The following is an 18,128-nucleotide window of genomic DNA, read 5'->3' as shown; positions in this document are numbered from 1 at the left end:
ATACTTTCGAGAATTCCCTAGTAAAGATGACAGCTGCAGGAATGCCTGAAGACCCAGAGATGGGAAGAGGGATCCCGGGTTGGAGTCCAAACACAATCTGAAATGGAGATTTTCCAGACGACTCACTTACTTGATTGTTGTACGAGAATTCTGCCCAAGGCAGTAATATGATACAGTCATCATGATGCTAATTGACGAAGTGACGCAGGAATCCAGTCAGGATTTGATTGGTCTTCTCTACTTGCCCATTGGATTAAGGATGGTATGCAGAAGAGAAGTCCAGTTCCACTTCCACAGATTTACAAACCGCTCTCCAGAACTTGGAGGTGAACTGGACACCCCTGTCGGACACAATGTGGAGAGGAAAACCATGAAGACGGAAGATGTGCTGTATGAAATGGTCAGCGAGCTCAGGAGCAGACGGAAGACCGGGTAACGGCACAAAGTGAGCCATCTTCGAGAAACGATCCACCATTACCCAGATTAAGGAACAGCCAGAAGAGACAAGAAGATCAGTAATGAAGTCCATTGCGATGTGCTGCCAGGGAACTTAGGGAACAGAAAGAGGTAATAGCTGCTCGGAGGGCAGATGCTTAGCAGTCTTGTTGCGGGCACACGAAGGACAGGCAGCAATATATTCCTTGACATCTTGTTGTGAATTCTGCTCTTGGGTTCCCTCCGGTGGTTGTTGGTGGTAATACAGTTGTCCCTGGGTTGCAATCTTGGGCAGGTGTCCCTGCTGATTGCAGTGCTGACTGGGGTATTAAAGGTTGCAGGATTCATTAGTCCTTGCCAGTTGTCCATTGTTCTTGGAAGGTTTGGATCTCAGTCTGGTTCCTCCTGCCCTGCTGCCAGTTCAGCAAAGATAAGTGTCTGGTTTTCTTTTCTGCAGCATGGATGCTGTGTGCTTTACAGATCAGTGCTATTCATTGTTTTTTCTTGTCCAGCTTAGACTGTGCCAGGATTTTTCCAGTCAAGTTGGATTTTCAGGAGATGCAGATATACGTTCCATGTCTTTAGTTAGATGGTGGAATTTTTGTATTATCTGCTGTGGATATTTTCAGGGTTTTATTACTGACCGCTTAGCATTCTGTCCTATCCTTTCCTCTTTAGCTAGAGTGGCCTCTTTTGCTAAACCCTGTTTTCTGCCTGCGTGTGTCTTTCCTCTAATACTCGCAGTCAATATTTGTGGGGGGCTGTCTATCCTTTGGGGTTCTGCTCTGAGGCAAGATAGGATTCCCATTTCCATCTATAGGGGTATTTAGTCCTCCGGCTGTGTCGAGGTGTCTAGGATTGTTAGGTACATCCCACGGCTACTTCTAGTTGCGGTGTCAGTATAAGTTCCAACTACTCCTGAGAAAGTCTCATGCGGCTCCAAGGTCACCGGATCATAACAGTACAACTGGCCAACAATGAGTTAAATGCATCTCAGAAGAAGGGAAGAAAGGTGTTGAGCCATTTTTTTTTCTGTAGCCTGCTTTGTCTTTTCTTCCCTCTTTTTCTCTGGGTGGCTGAGGAGTCTGGTGCTAGCATGGATATTCAGGAATTAGCTTCTCGTGTAGACCAGCTTGCTGCTAGGGTACAGGGTATTTCTGATTATATTGTTCAGACTCCGGTTTTAGAGCCTAAGATTCCTATTCCTGATTTGTTTTTTGGTGACAGGTCCAAATTTCTGAGTTTTAAAAATAACTGTAAACTGTTTTTTGCTCTGAGACCTCGATCCTCTGGTGATTCCATTCAGCAGGTTAAAATTGTCATCTCCCTGCTGTGTGGCGATCCTCAGGATTGGGCATTTTCCCTGGAATCTGGGAATCCGGCCTTGCTTAATGTAGACGCCTTCTTTCAGGCTTTAGGATTATTATATGATGAACCAAACTCTGTGGATCAAGCAGAGAAGACCTTGTTGTCCCTGTCTCAGGGTCAAGAAGCGGCAGAATTGTATTGTCAGAAATTTAGAAAAAGGTCTGTGTTGACTAAATGGAATGATGATGCTTTGGCGGCAATTTTCAGAAAGGGTCTTTCTGAATCCGTTAAAGATGTTATGGTGGGGTTTCCCACGCCTTCCGATCTGAGTGATTCTATGTCTCTGGCCATTCAGATTGATCGGCCTTTGCGAGAGCGCAGAACTGTGCGCGCTGTGGCATTGTCCTCAGAGCAGATGCCGGAGACTGTCATGATCTCAATGGCAAGAGAACATAGCATAAGCATATATAGGAACTAGCTCTTGGAAGATGGGAACTGAGCTGACCATGAACTAAACCTAACGCACAACTAGCAGTGGCCGGGTAGCATGCCTACGTTGATTCTAGATGCCCAGCACCAGCCGGAGGACTAAATAAAGCTAGCAGAGGAAAATATTAGTCCTAGCTCACCTCTAGAGAAATACCCCGAAAGGAGACAGAGGCCCCCCACATGTATTGGCGGTGAGTTGAGATGAAATAACAAACGTAGTATGAAAATAGGTTTAGCAAATTTGAGGTCCACTTACTACATAGCAGAAGACAGAAAGGACACTTTCATGGTCAGCTGAAAACCCTATCAAAAACACCATCCAGAAATTACTTTAAAACTCTGGCATTAACTCATAACACCAGAGTGGCAATTCCTGTTCACAAGAGCTTTCCAGACACAGTAACGAAACTACAGCTGTGAACTGGAACAAAAATGCAAAAACAAACATGGACAAGAGTCCAACTTATCTAGTAGTTGTCTAGGAGCAGGAACAAGCACAGAGAGGCTTCTGATAACATTGTTGACCGGCAAGCAACTAACAGAGCAGCAAGGTTATATAGCGACTCCCACATCTTGATGGGAACAGGTGAACAGAGAAGATGAAGACACCAGTTCAATTCCACCAGTAGCCACCGGGGGAGCCCAGAATCCAAATTCACAACAGGAGCCAATGCAATGTGATAGGATTTTGTCTAGAACGGAACAACGGGGATTCAGACGTCAGAATAGGTTGTGTTTTTATTGTGGCGATGCTTCTCATGTAATTTCAGTCTGCCCTAAGCTTACAAAGAGAATCGCTAGTTCATTTACCATCAGTACTGTACAACCTAAATTTCTGTTATCTGTGTCCTTGATCTGCTCGTTGTCTTCGTTTTCTGTCATGGCGTTTGTGGATTCAGGCGCCACCTTGAACTTAATGGACTTTGAGTTTGCCAGGCGTTGTGGTTTTCCCTTGCAGCCTTTGCAGAATCCTATTCCTTTGAGGGGGATTGATGCTACACCTGTGGCTAAAAATAAGCCTCAGTTTTGGACACAGGTGACCATGCACATGGTGCCAGCCCATCAGGAAGATTGTCGATTCCTGGTGTTGCATAATTTGCATGATGTTATCGTGCTGGGCTTTCCGTGGTTGCAGATACATAATCCTGTGTTGGATTGGAAGTCTATGTCTGTGACTAGTTGGGGTTGTCAGGGGGTTCACAATGACGTTCCTTTGATGTCAATCTCCTCTTCTTCCTCTTCTGAAATTCCACAGTTTTTGTCTGATTTTCAGGATGTATTCGATGAGCCCAAGTCCAGTTCCCTTCCACCGCATAGGGACTGTGATTGTGCTATTGACTTGATTCCAGGCTGTAAGTTACCTAAGGGCCGACTTTTCAACCTGTCTGTGCCTGAACATACCGCTATGCGGAGTTATGTTAAGGAGTCTTTGGAGAAAGGGCATATTCGTCCATCTTCTTCACCGTTGGGAGCGGGATTTTTTGTTGTTGCTAAGAAGGATGGCTCCTTGAGACCCTGTATTGATTATCGCCTCTTGAATAAGATCACGGTCAAATTTCAATACCCATTACCTCTGCTTTCCGATTTGTTTGCTAGGATTAGGGGGGCTAGTTGGTTTACTAAAATTGACCTTCGGGGGGCATATAATCTTGTTCGTATTAAGCAGGGTGATGAATAGAAAACTGCGTTTAATACGCCCGAAGGCCATTTTGAATACCTTGTGATGCCATTCGGGCTCTCTAATGCTCCATCTGTTTTTCAGTCCTTCATGCATGATATCTTCCGGACTTATCTTGATAAATTCTTGATTATATATTTGGATGACATTTTGATCTTTTCCGATGATTGGGAGTCTCATGTGAAGCAGGTCAGGATGGTATTTCAGATCCTTCGTGATAATGCTTTGTTTGTGAAGGGGTCTAAGTGTCTCTTTGGAGTGCAGAAGGTTTCTTTTTTGGGCTTCATTTTTTCTCCCTCATCTATCGAGATGGATCCGGTTAAGGTTCAGGCCATTCATGATTGGATTCAACCCACATCCGTGAAGAGCCTTCAGAAATTTTTGGGCTTTGCTAATTTTTATCGCCGGTTCATTGCTAACTTCTCCAGCGTGGTTAAACCCTTGACCGATTTGACGAAGAAAGGCGCTGATGTGGCGAATTGGTCCTCTGCAGCTGTCTCTGCCTTTCAGGAGCTTAAACGCCGATTTACTTCTGCCCCGGTGTTGCGTCAACCAGATGTTTCTCTTCCGTTTCAGGTTGAGGTTGACGCTTCTGAGATTGGCACAGGGGCCGTTTTGTCCCAGAGGGATCCTGTTGGTTCCTTGATGAAACCATGTGCCTTCTTTTCCCGTAAGTTTTCGCCTGCCGAACGCAATTATGATGTCGGCAATCGGGAATTGTTGGCTATGAAGTGGGCGTTTGAGGAGTGGCGACATTGGCTTGAGGAAGCTAAGCACCGTATTGTGGTCTTAACCGATCATAAGAATCTGATTTACCTCGAGTCTGCCAGACGGCTGAATCCTAGACAGGCTCGATGGTCCTTGTTTTTTTCCCGTTTTGATTTCGTGGTCTCGTATCTTCCGGGTTCTAAGAATATTAAGGCTGATGCCCTCTCTAGGAGTTTTTTGCCTGATTCTCCTGAGGTCCTTGAACCGGTCGGCATTCTGAAAGAAGGGGTGGTCCTCTCTGCCATTTCCCCTGATTTACGACGGGTTCTTCAGGAATTTCAGGCTGACAAACCTGACCGCTGTCCGGTGGGGAAACTGTTTGTTCCTGACAGATGGACTAGTAGAGTGATTTCTGAGGTTCATTGTTCTGTGTTGGCTGGCCATCCTGGTATTTTTGGTACCAGAGATTTGGTTAGTAGGTCATTTTGGTGGCCTTCTTTGTCACGTGATGTGCGTTCTTTTGTGCAGTCCTGTGGGACGTGTGCGCGGGCCAAGCCTTGTTGTTCCCGTGCTAGTGGGTTGCTTTTGCCATTGCCAGTTCCTGAGAGGCCCTGGACACATATTTCTATGGATTTTATTTCTGATCTTCCGGTTTCCCAGAGGATGTCGGTTATTTGTGTGGTTTGTGACCGGTTCTCTAAGATGGTTCATTTGGTGCCTTTGCCTAAATTGCCTTCCTCTTCAGATTTGGTTCCGTTGTTTTTTCAGCATGTAGTTCGTTTGCATGGTATTCCGGGGAATATTGTGTCCGACAGAGGTTCCCAGTTTGTTTCTAGGTTTTGGCGGGCCTTTTGTGCTAGGCTGGGCATTGATTTGTCTTTTTCTTCCGCATTTCATCCTCAGACAAATGGCCAAACGGAGCGAACTAATTAGACCCTGGAGACTTATTTGAGATGCTTTGTGTCTGCTGATCAGGATGATTGGGTGGCTTTCTTGCCATTGACCGAGTTTGCCCTTAATAATCGGGCTAGTTCGGCTACTTTGGTTTTGCCCTTCTTTTGTGATTTTGGTTTTCATCCTCGTTTTTCTTCAGGGCAGGTTGAGCCTTCTGACTGTCCCGGTGTGGATTCTGTGGTTGACAGGTTGCAGCAGATTTGGGCTCATGTGGTGGACAATTTGGTGTTGTCTCAGGAGGAGGCTCAACGTTTTGCTAACCGTCGTCGGTGTGTTGGTTCCCGGCTTCGGGTTGGGGATCTGGTTTGGTTGTCTTCCCGTCATGTTCCTATGAAGGTTTCTTCCCCTAAGTTTAAGCCTCGGTTTATTGGTCCTTATAGGATTTCTGAGATTATTAATCCGGTGTCTTTTCGATTGGCGCTTCCGGCCTCTTTTGCTATCCATAATGTCTTCCATAGATCTTTATTGCGGAAATATGTGGTGCCCGTTGTTCCCTCTGTTGATCCTCCGGCCCCGGTGTTGGTTGATGGGGAGTTGGAGTATGTGGTTGAGAAGATTTTGGATTCTCGCTTTTCGAGGCGGAGGCTTCAGTACCTTGTCAAATGGAAGGGTTATGGCCAGAAGGATAATTCTTGGGTTTTTGCCTCTGATGTCCATGCTGCTGATTTGGTTCGTGCCTTTCATCTGGCTCGTCCTGATCGGCCTGGGGGCTCTGGTGAGGGTTCGGTGACCCCTCCTCAAGGGGGGGATACTGTTGTGAATTCTGCTCTTGGGTTCCCTCCGGTGGTTGTTGGTGGTAATACAGTTGTCCCTGAGTTGCAATCTTGGGCAGGTGTCCCTGCTGATTGCAGTGCTGACTGGGGTATTTAAGGTTGCAGGATTCATTAGTCCTTGCCAGTTGTCCATTGTTCTTGGAAGGTTTGGATCTCAGTCTGGTTCCTCCTGCCCTGCTGCCAGTTCAGCAAAGATAAGTGTCTGGTTTTCTTTTCTGCAGCACAGATGCTGTGTGCTTTACAGATCAGTGCTATTCATTGTTTTTTCTTGTCCAGCTTAGACTGTGCCAGGATTTTTCCAGTCAAGTTGGATTCTCAGGAGATGCAGATATACGTTCCATGTCTTTAGTTAGATGGTGGAATTTTTGTATTATCTGCTGTGGATATTTTCAGGGTTTTATTACTGACCGCTTAGCATTCTGTCCTATCCTTTCCTCTTTAGCTAGAGTGGCCTCTTTTGCTAAACCCTGTTTTCTGTCTGCGTGTGTCTTTCCTCTAATACTCACAGTCAATATTTGTGGGGGGCTGTCTATCGTTTGGGGTTCTGCTCTGAGGCAAGATAGGATTCCCATTTCTATCTATAGGGGTATTTAGTCCTCCGGCTGTGTCGAGGTGTCTAGGATTGTTAGGTACATCCCACGGCTACTTCTAGTTGCGGTGTCAGTTTAGGGATTGCGGTCAGTATAGGTTCCAACTATTCCTGAGAAAGACTCATGCGGCTCCAAGGTCACCGGATCATAACACATCTTTGCCCATGGTGGGCCACCAGTAGTAACGGGAGATGAGTTGCAGAGTCTTTTTCTGATAAACATAGGCCAGCCTACTTGGAAGAATGACCCCACCAGAGGACACGGCTCTAATAGATAGATACAAGAGTTTTACCTGGGGGAAGTCGAGCAAGATTAACTGCGGCTACGGGCACAAACCTGGACGATTCAATGATGTGATACGGTTCTTCCTCAAAATCGGGAAGCAGGAACGCTCTAGAGAGTGCATCGGCTTTAATGTTCCTATCAGCCGGACGGAAATGTAGAACAAAATTAAATCGGGCAAAAAACAAGGCCCAGCAGGCCTGACGAGATTCAGTCTTTGTGCAGGTTGGAGATAAGTGAGGTTGTTATGATCAGTGAAGATGACAACCTGATGGAACGCTCACTCGAGGAGATGTCACCACTCTTGCAGGGCTAACTTGATTGCCAATAATTCTCGAACTCCCACGGAATAGTTCCTTTCTGAGGTAGAAAAGACCTTCGAGAAGAAACCACAGGTGACAATCCAACCGGAGGACCACTTCTGGGTGAGAACCGCACCAGCACCTATGGAAGAAACGTCTACCTCTAGCAAGAATTGTTTATCTGAATCCGGTCGATGAAGAACGGGTGCGGAGGAGAAGGCCCGTTTTAGAGAAACAAAAGCCTCCTCTGCCTCAGGAGGCCAATCCTCGGCATTTGCGCCTTTCCGGGTCAAGGCCGAGATGGGTGCCGCTCTGATGGAAAAGTGTGGAATAAATAAACGGTAATAGTTGGCGAACCCCAGGAACCATTGTATGGCTTTCAGTCCGGATAGGCGAGGTCACTTAAGAATGGCAGATACCTTCTCCAGATCCATCTTTAATCCTGTGGACGAGACAATATAATCAAGGAAAGGCAAAGAGGATTGTTCAAAGAGACATTTTTCAACTTTCGCATAAAGTCTGTTCTCTCTGAGTCTTTGCAAGACCAGACGTACTTGTCTCCGGTGGGAGGCTAAATCTGCAGAGAAGATCAGAATGTCGTCCAGGTAAACAACAACACAGAATAGAGCAGATCTCTGAAAATATCATTTACGAATTCCTGAAAAACTGCAGGTGCATTACTTAGACCGAACGGCATAACCAGGTATTCGTAATGTCCGTCTCGGGTATTATAAGCGGTTTTCCACTCGTCTCCTTTACGAATACGCATTAGTTTGTAAGCCCCTCTGAGGTCCAGTTTGGTGAAGATTTTAGAACCCCTAAGATGATCAAACAACTCTGAGATAAGTGGCAATGGACAACTGTTCTTTACCGTAATCTGGTTCAGTCCCCTGTAATTGATACAGGGCAGAAGAGATCCATCTTTTTTCTTAACGAAGAAGAATCCTGCTCCAGCTGGAGAGGATGACTTCCGGATAAATCCTCTGGCCAGCTTCTCCTGAATGTAGTCCAACATGGACTGGGTCTCTGTTTGAGAAAGAGGATAGATTCGCCCCTGAGGGCGAGATGTTTCGGGGAGCAGATCAATCGGGCAATCAAAGAACCTGTGTGGAGGTAATTTCTCTGCCTCCTTTTTCCCAAAAACGTTAGTAAAGGCCCAATAAGAGGAGGGTAGGCCCGGCAGGGCAGTGGGCTGAGCTGGAGGAAGAACAGGTCATACCGGAATGATACATCTATCCAAGCAGGAGTCTCCCCAGCGCAGAACCTCTCCGGTCTTCCAATTTAAGACTGGTTCATGCATCCGGTGCCAGGGTAGACCTAAAAGCAAGGGGTGAGAGGAACCAGGCAACACATAAAAGCAAATTCTTCCTGAATGCGTTAAACCTCCCCGAAGTTCCACTGGCTCAGTCTGGAACCAAATTGACTTGGACAGGGGTTTGCCATCCATGAATGTCACCTGCAACGGTTCTGAAAGGGGTTGGACTGGTATCTGATAATGATCCATGACGGCCTGCTGAATGAGCCATAGGTGAGGGGAACGAAGTTGAGGAGGTCGCTGGTTTAGGAGTACTAGCAACCGGGTGGTAGGACCACTTTTCATGTTTGATCTCCTTGGATCGTTCTTGAAACCGTAGGTCTATCCAGACTGCCAGGGAAATCAAGTCATCCAGAGTTGTAAGCACTTCCCGTCCCACCAGTTCATCCTTAATTCTTCCTGAAAGACCTTCCCAGAAGATGGCCACCAAAGCTTCATTGTTCCAGGATAATTCAGATGAAAGGGAACGGAACTGCACTGCATACTGGGCCACAGTACGAGCCTCCTGACGTAGTCGAAGAAGAGCCGAAGCTGTCGATGTGGCACGACCAGGTTCATCAACGGTCCTGTGGAATGCCTCTAGAAAAGACTGAAGATTAGCAACCAGAGGATCCATTCTCTCCCACAGCGGATTCAGCCAAGCGAGAGCCTCTCCGACAAGGTGAGACATAATGAAGCCCACCTTAGCCCGATCAGAAGCAAACATATGCCCCAGTGTTACGCCACCTAATACTTACCTTTCTGGCCGGCGTGCTCCCGACGCTCCTCCTCGCTCCTCTCCATCTGGATTCCCTGGTGCTCGTCCCTTTGGCGGTCCGCACATGTGCAGACGTGCTCCTCTCACCGCTGGGGCTTCTGGGAGATCTGGGCCCGCTGGCTCCACCCCCAATATGGCGGCGCCCGTCTGGTGCTTCTCCCCTGCATCCGTCCAGGTAAGACGCCTTTGCGTCAATTGCATTCGCCGGCTTCTAGCTGGCATCTCTTTAGCTTCTTTGGCTCCACTTGCGTTTACCCTGTCTAGGCTCGTGTCTCATTCTCATCTTCTGCCTTCCCTGCCAGTCCTGTGTGCCAGTCATCCCTGCTAGTCCTGTGTTCCTGCCGTCTCAGCTAGTCCTGTGTTCCTGCCATCTCAGCCAGTCCTGTGTTCCTGCCGTCTCAGCCAGTCCTGTGTTCCTGCCGTCCCTGCCAGTCCTGTGTGCCAGTCATCCCTGCTAGTCCTGTGTTCTTGCCATCTCAGCCAGTTCTGTGTTCCTGCCGTCCCTGCCAGTCGTCCCTGCTAGTCCTTTGTTCCTGCCGTTCCTGCCAGTCCTGTGTTCCTGTCGTTCCCTGTTTATCGTGTGTCTCCACCATACCGGTCAGTACATAGTCTCTGCCCATCTGGTGTCTCCTCCATTCAGGTTGCCTCAGTGACTCCATCTCTCTCCTGTCCTCTGTCCCATCTTTGGTCCTATCCTCAGTCGTCCCTTTGGCTCCGGCAGTTGCGGCTTCACCCTCCTTGGGCCTGTCCCAAACACTCCCTGTACAGGGAGTGGCTCCATCTGGTCCGCTCGCCTTCGAGGGCTCTGAAGCCGCGACCCAGAGGGTCCACTTCTTGGGTTCTTATAGTGCACAAAGGCCATGGATCCCAAAGGAGCTGTGGCTGCTCAGAAGGAACTAGTTTTCCTGCGGGAGAATCAGAATCGAATGATGTCCTTCATGAAATTCATGGACTCCCGACTTTCTGCTCTCCAGACCTCTGACCTGGGGAATGCCTCCCAGTTGGCCAGTTTGCAACAAGAACTGGTACAGCAGCGGGACACCCAGTCCCATATTCTGGGTTATATGACATCTGTTGATACCTGACTTCTTTCTCTACAGACTGTGGCGTCTGTTCCTGCACCTGCTCCTCATCCCTCTCCCCTTTTGGCTAAACCTCCCCGTTTTAAGGGAGATCCCAAACTATGCCGGGGATTGTTGAATCAGTGCCGTCTTCATTTCGAGCTCCTTCCCCTGCAATACCCTACAGATCGGGCCAAGATAGCCTTTATTATTTCACATTTGGAGGGTGATGCTCTAGCATGGGTTAACCCTCTCTGGGAGCGGGATGATCCTGTGGTCAATCAGTTGACTCCATTTTTGGAGACGTTTCGTTGAGTGTTCAATGAACCAGGTCGCTTTGCTTCAACCACTGAGGCCCTGTTTGATTTACAGCAGGGGTCTTTAACTGTTGGGCAATATGCTATTCAGTTTCAGACTTTATCTTCCGACTTGGGTTGGAACAATGAAGCGTTGGTCGGGGCTTTCTGGCGGGGACTATCCAGTCGTATCAAGGATGAATTAGCTGGCCGGGATACTCCAACTATTTTGGAGGATTTGATTGCCTTGGCAACGCAAATAGATGTTCACTTACAGGAACGAGCTTGGGAGAAAAAATTTCCTCGTTCTTCTATGTCCTCCTGTAGGCCTCCCAGTCCACGTCCCAGGGTCTCTGCTTCTGTTTCTGCTCCTGAGCCAATGCAAGTTGATCGTGTTAAACTCTTGGAACAATGTCGCAAGGAGAGGCGCACCCAGGGCTCTGACTTTACTGTGGAAGTTCCTCACATCTCCTCCGAGCCTGCCCAGATCGTCCGGAAAACTCCTCTGCCTGGGTCAGGTAAGAGAGGCCTCCCTAGGTGCTTGTGAAATCTCTCAACCCCTCACTCTGCCCGTTTTGTTGCATATTCATGATAAACGTTTCTCTCTTGAGGCTTATCTGGACCTGGGTGCAGCGCGAAATTTTATTAGGTTAGAGAAGGTAATTATATTCTCAGTCCCTGTTAGGTCTTTAGAGAATCCTCTTCTTCTTGCTTCCGTAGATGGGAGACCCCTGCAAGAAACCATAACTCAAGTTTCGCAGTTGGTAGAGCTTCAGGTAGGGGTTCTTCATAGGGAGAGAATTTCATTTTTTGTTTTAGCCAACATCTCTCATCCTATTCTCCTCAGCCTCCCGTGGTTGCGAGTCCACGAACCTTTCTTAGATTGGCATAAGGGCAACATTCTTTGTTGGGGAGATTCCTGTCGGTCTCGTTGTCTGCTGCCGGTGCGTCCTGTTGGTGTTCCTTGTCCCTCCCCCATTCCTTCCGGGTTGTCCTCTGCTTTTTCTTCTTTTTCGGATGTTTTTGACAAAAAGGAGGCGGAGTCTGTTCCGCCACATTGACCCTACGACTGTCCTATAGACCTCGTTCCTGGTACCACGCCTCCTAGGGGAAGAATCTATCTTCTCTCGCCTGCAGAAACACAAGCTATGTCGGACTATGTTCAGGAGAACCTCGCTAGAGGCTTTATTCGGAAATCTTCTTCTCCAGCTGGGGCAGGTTTCTTTTTCGTGAAAAAGAAGGATGGTACCCTTCGCCCGTGTATTGATTACAGAGGATTAAATAACATCACTGTGAAGAACAAATACCCTTTACCTCCTATCTCTGAACTTTTTGACCGTCTGAGAGGAGCACAAATTTTTTCCAAGCTTGATCTTCGGGGAGCCTACAACTTGGTTCGTATCCGTGCGGGAGACGAGTGGAAGACCGCATTCAACACTTGGGACGGTCACTACGAGTATTTGGTAATGCCTTTTGGGCTTTGTAATGCTCCTGCGGTGTTTCAAGAGTTCGTCAATGACATCTTTCGAGATTGCCTCTATACCAGTGTTGTAGTCTACTTGGACGACATCCTTGTCTTCTCTCCTGATCTATACACCCATCGACGAGACGTTCGGCGGGTCTTACTTCGTCTAAGGGAGAATTATCTCTTCGCGAAGATTGAAAAATGTGTCTTTGAACAGTCTCCTGTACCTTTCCTGGGTTATATCTTTCCGAGGTTGGCCTGAAGATGGATCCTGAGAAGGTGTCTGCCATTCTGAATTGACCCCGTCCATCGGGAATAAAGGCTATTCAGCGATTTCTTGGCTTTGCCAATTGCTACAGACAATTTAGCCCTCACTTCTCCTCTTTGTCTAAACCAATTTCTGCTCTAGTCCGCAAGGGGGTCGATCCTAATCTTTGGCCTCCGGAGGCTGAAACAGCCTTCCAAACTTTGAAGCGAGAATTTTCTTCTGCATCGGTGCTTCATCGACCGGATACCAATAGACCATTTATTCTTGAAGTGGATGCATCCTCTATCGGAGCCGGAGCTGTACTTTTACAGAGGTCTAACTCGGGTTGATTAGTCTCCTGTGGCTTTTTCTCTAAAGCATTTAGAGAAGCAAAGAGAGATTTATTAAGGAGGGAGCATACAAATGCAGTCCGGATGCAGATGAAAGGAATGGGACTTCCATTGGTCATGATAAAGACGGGCCCCATGAACACTGGCATCACGTACTGCTGCATCTCACGCTGAGAAGGAAGGTGTCCACACCTTGGGTGAGATTGTTCCTTAATTTATTGTGCCTTTCTTTGCTCTCTGCAGAAATTTGAAATTGATATATGCAGATTGTAGCATAAGTAGCAAAGGAGGCCCGTTTGTATTTTTTGGTGTGGTGGTGAGCTTTTTAGCTCTAATCTTGATTACTTCACCTGGCTATAAGATCTATAGCGCTCTATAGGGGCGTTTTATTTTATGTGTATATTGTGTTGTTTTCTTTTTTGGTTTTTGGTTATATGTTTGGGTGTTTTTAGGCCTGATGGCCTTTTTTAATGAGTCATATTAAAAGTTATTTTTAGTAACTACAGTCCTACCTTGCTGACTATACCAGGAGTTCAAAGTACAGCATGCACTGATTAATGAACCCCCGACACTGAACGGGATCACCACGGAAGCGGGTGGGAGCCGCTAGGCGAGGACGTTTACTTGCTGTGCAGTTAGATACCTGGATGCCAGTGGCAGAGACATGTGCAGTCGAAGAGAGCAGGGTATCCATACGAGTAGACAAGTTGTGCAGAAAAGTTGTACTCTTGTCCTGTTGACCCCTCAGATGGGTAACCTCTTGACATAGCTCCACAGCCGGAGGTGTCTGGGATCCAGGGGGTTCCATGGCCGGAGAAACCTGTAATGAATGGAAATGGAGGCACAGATGGTGAAATTCACATTAGTTTTTACTGTAATTAAACGTGGAACCTCTGGGCCATGCCCTCCGAAGGGGGCATGACTACATGAGCCCCAGACACCCATGGTAATACCCCTCGAACAGGGTCAGAATGGGATACCTGGGGGACACGGGGGCTACCTCCAGTTAGACCCCGGACTCGTGGTAGCTGACCCAGCGGGACAGACAGACAAGCAGGGTTAGCGGGTGACGTAGAGCTAACCGGTGGGTACCGGGGGTACAGGTAGAAGCTGGTTCCAGTGGTACTGACGTTGTCCTGAGGCTCAGGTGACTGAATGGCAGGACAAGACGGAACTGGAGTAGGCAGATTGGAGATCGTCCAGTGAAGCCAGGTAACGGGTAGCAGATAGTCTGTGGAGACAAACAGTGTCAGCGGAGCACTGACAGAGACTTCAGAAACAGAAGCACATGCTAGCAGGAACCGGAAGTTAGCAACTGAGGATACTTGTTGCTCCGGCACCCTTCCTATGGTGGAGGGGCTAGAAATACTAATCATTAACACGCAATTGGTCAGAAGCACCTTTTGTAAAATGCGCGCTGTCTCTTTAAGAGACCGGGAGCGAGCGCGCGCGACTTAGGCACACAACCCGAGGACCTGCTGGCTGCATGCCAGGAAGCAGAGGAGGGAGGGGAAGCAGAGGCCCTGTCTGGAAAGCGTTGACCTGGCACATAGCGGGAGTCCCGACGGGGACCCCGTGAAGGTACAGGAACCGGACTGGGTGTAACACAACACTGTTTGACAATCAATTTCACATGCTGTTGTGCAAATGGAATAGACAACAGATGGAAATTATTGGCAATTATCCAGACGAACTCAATAAAGGAAAGGTTCTGCAGGTGGGGACCACATACCACATCTCAGTACCAATGCTTTCTGGCTGATATTTTGGTCACTTTTGAATGCTGGTTGTGCTTTCACACTCATGGTAGCCTGAGGCAGACTCTACAACTCACACAAGTGGCTCAGGTAGTGCAGCTCATCCAGGATGGTACATCAATGCGAGCTGTGGCAAGAAGGTTTGCTGTGTCTGTCAGCGTAGTGTCCAGAGGCTGAAGGTGCTACCAGGAGACAGGCCATTACATCAGGAGACATGGAGGAGGCCGTAGGAGGGCAACAACCCAGCAGCAGGACCACTGCCTTAGCCTTTGTGCAAGGAGGAACAGGAGGAGCAATGCCAGAGCCCTGCAAAATGACTTCCAGCAGGCCACAAATGTGCATGAGTCTGCACAAACGGTTAGAAACCGACTCCATGAGGATGGTCTGAGTGCCAGACGTCCACAGATGGGGGTTGTGGTCACAGCCCAACACCATGCAGGACACTTGGCATTTGCCATAGAACACCAGAATTGGCAAATTCGCCACTGGAGCCATGTGCTCTTCACACATGAAAGCAGGTTCACACTGAGCACATGTGACAGAAGTGACAGAGTCTGGAGATGCTGTGGAGAGCGATCTGCTGCCTGCAACATCCTTCAGCATGACCGATTTGGCAGTGGGTCAGTAATGGTGTGGGGTGGCATTTCTTTGGAGGGTCGCACAGCCCTCCATGTGCTCGCCAGAGGTAGCCTCTATCTGAAACTAAATCTCTCCAAAACGGAACTTCTTGTGTTTCTCCCTTCTACTAATCTCACTCTTCCCAACATCGAAATTACCCTGGAGGGTTCAACCATAACTCCCAAGCAGCATGCCCGCTGTCTTGGGGTCATATTCGACACCGATCTTTCCTTTACTCCCTATATCCGATCACTCACTCGCTCTTGTCACCTGCATCTTAAAAACATCTCCAGAATCCGACCTTTTCTCACCTTTGAAACTGCTAAGACTCTTACTGTCGCTCTTATTCATTCTCGTCTGGACTACTGCAACTCTCTTCTGATCGGTCTCCCTCTTACCAAACTTTCTCCTCTCCAATCCATCTTGAATGCGGCAGCCAGTGTCATATTTCTGTCCAACTGCTTCACCGATGCCTCCATCTTGTGCCAGTCATTACACTGGCTACCCATTCGCTACAGGGTCCAGTATAAATTCATCTCTCTCACCCACAAAGCCCTCCACAGTTCTGCACCGCCTTATATCTCCTCTCTCATCTCTGTCTATCGCCCTACACGTGCCCTCCGTTCTACAAATGACCTAAAGCTAACATCCCCCGTAATCCGAACCTCGCACCTCCGTCTCCAAGACTTCTCTCGTGCTGCGCCAGCTCTCTGGAATGCACTTCCCCAGACGATCAGACTAATACCTAGCCCCGACCTATTCAAGCGCGCTCTAAAAACCCATCTCTTCAAACAAGCCTACAACATCAACTACTCAGTAAACTAACTTTGCCCTGTTCCCTCCTCCCAAATATTATTCTAAATCTGCACCCTACTATTCATCTGTCTCCACACCCTCCATGCACATGATAACGGCACTTGATACTTGACTATTGCACTTAAACACGTGGGCTGATGACCGGATCATGCAGCTTTATATGAAAATCCCTATTTATTATAATTGCCAGACCTGAAATAACAAGCACTTTTCACCTATTGTGTCCCCCCCATTTCCTTGTAGATTGTAAGCTTGCGAGCAGGGACCTCACTCCTAATGTCACTGTTTAAATTGTCTTAACTTGTATTGAATTTGTCTGTACATGTCCCCGCTTAATTGTAAAGTGCTGCGAAATATGTTGGCGCTATATAAATAAAAATTATTATTATTAAAATGATTATTATTATTAGCTTGACTGCCATTAGGTACCGAGATGAGATCCTCACCCCTTGTGAGACCATATGCTGGTGCAGTTGGCCCTGGGTTCCTCCTAATGCAGGACAATGCCAGAACTCATGTGGCTGAAGTTTGTCATCAGTTCCTGCAAGATGTAGGCATTGAAGCTATGGACTGGCCCGCCCATTCCCCAGACCTGAATCCGATTGAACACATCTGGGACATCATGTTTTGCACCATCCACCAACGTCACTTTGCACCACAGACTGTCCAGGAGTTGGCAAATGCTTTAGTCCAGGTCTGGGAGGAGATCCTTCAGGAGACCATCCACCACCTCATCAGGAGCATGACCAGGCGTTGTAGGGAGGTCATACAGGCACGTGGAGGCCAAACACACTACTGAGTATCATTTCCTTGTCTTGAGGCATTTCCACTGAAGTTGGATCAGCCTGTAACTTAATTTTCCCCTTTGATTTTCAACTCCAGACCTCCGTGGGATGTTAGTTGTGATTTACGTTGATAATTTTTAGGTTTCATTGTTCTCAACATATTCCACTATGTAATGAATAAAGATTTACAACTGGAATATTTCATTCAGTGATATCTCGGATGTGGGATTTTAGTGTTCCCTTAATTTTTTTTGAGCAGTGTATATACCTATACTATTTATTTTATCTATTGTATTCTAACTAGGGTTGAGCGAAACAGATCGGCCAATTTCAAAAGTCACCGACTTTTGGGAAAGTCGGGTTTCGTGAAACCCGACCCGATCTCACTGTGGGATCGGGTCGGCCGTCGGCGATCTTCGCTCCAAAGTCGGGTTTCGTTTTTTATATATATGTCATTGAGACACATATATATATACTAGATGGCAGCCCGATTCTAAAGAATCGGGAGTCTAGAATCCATATATACTTTATTTATTCAAATGTAAGAATAATACAATTAATAAATAATAGTAAGAAAGAACAAAAAATGGCTGCACTCACCAGCTCTTGACAATTCTTGACAGTACGGCACATTTCTGATTGGTCGCTCGCGGCAGGCGGCAACCAATCAGAAAAGTGCCGCGCACCACGAAGGCATATATCTTTGTCCACCCTGAGCGGGTGTAGGACGCTGGTGACGTCACTTATCTCCGGACATTATCTCCGGACAAAGCCACGGAAGTTGGCACAAATTGCCGGAAGTAGTATTCTAGGCAATTATATATTAGATTTTAATGTTATCAGTGTTTACCTTTGAACGTTTATATTGTATTGTCCTGTCACCAGCCATGTGTACGATTATCGGCCGAAAGCCTCTCTGGAACCAATAATCACCCCATGTAAAGGTATCTTTATAAGTTAAAGATTCAGAATACTATGACTTTTATCATATCCTGAACAGTCAAGTTTTTTATGAACCGTTAAGGTTTTCTGGTTGAAGTAAAAAAAACTCTGAGTGTTTACAGTTTGAAACCATAAAATGTTGAAAAATTATGTCATTCTTGAGTATATCACTCAATGGTGCTCATAAACGTGTCAAATTT

The sequence above is a fragment of the Ranitomeya variabilis genome, chromosome 6 (assembly GCF_051348905.1).
Source record: "Ranitomeya variabilis isolate aRanVar5 chromosome 6, aRanVar5.hap1, whole genome shotgun sequence".
In the NCBI taxonomy this organism is placed as follows: Eukaryota; Metazoa; Chordata; class Amphibia; order Anura; family Dendrobatidae; genus Ranitomeya; species Ranitomeya variabilis.
The sequence above is the reverse complement of the archived record's forward strand: the minus strand, read 5'-3'. Positions refer to the sequence as shown.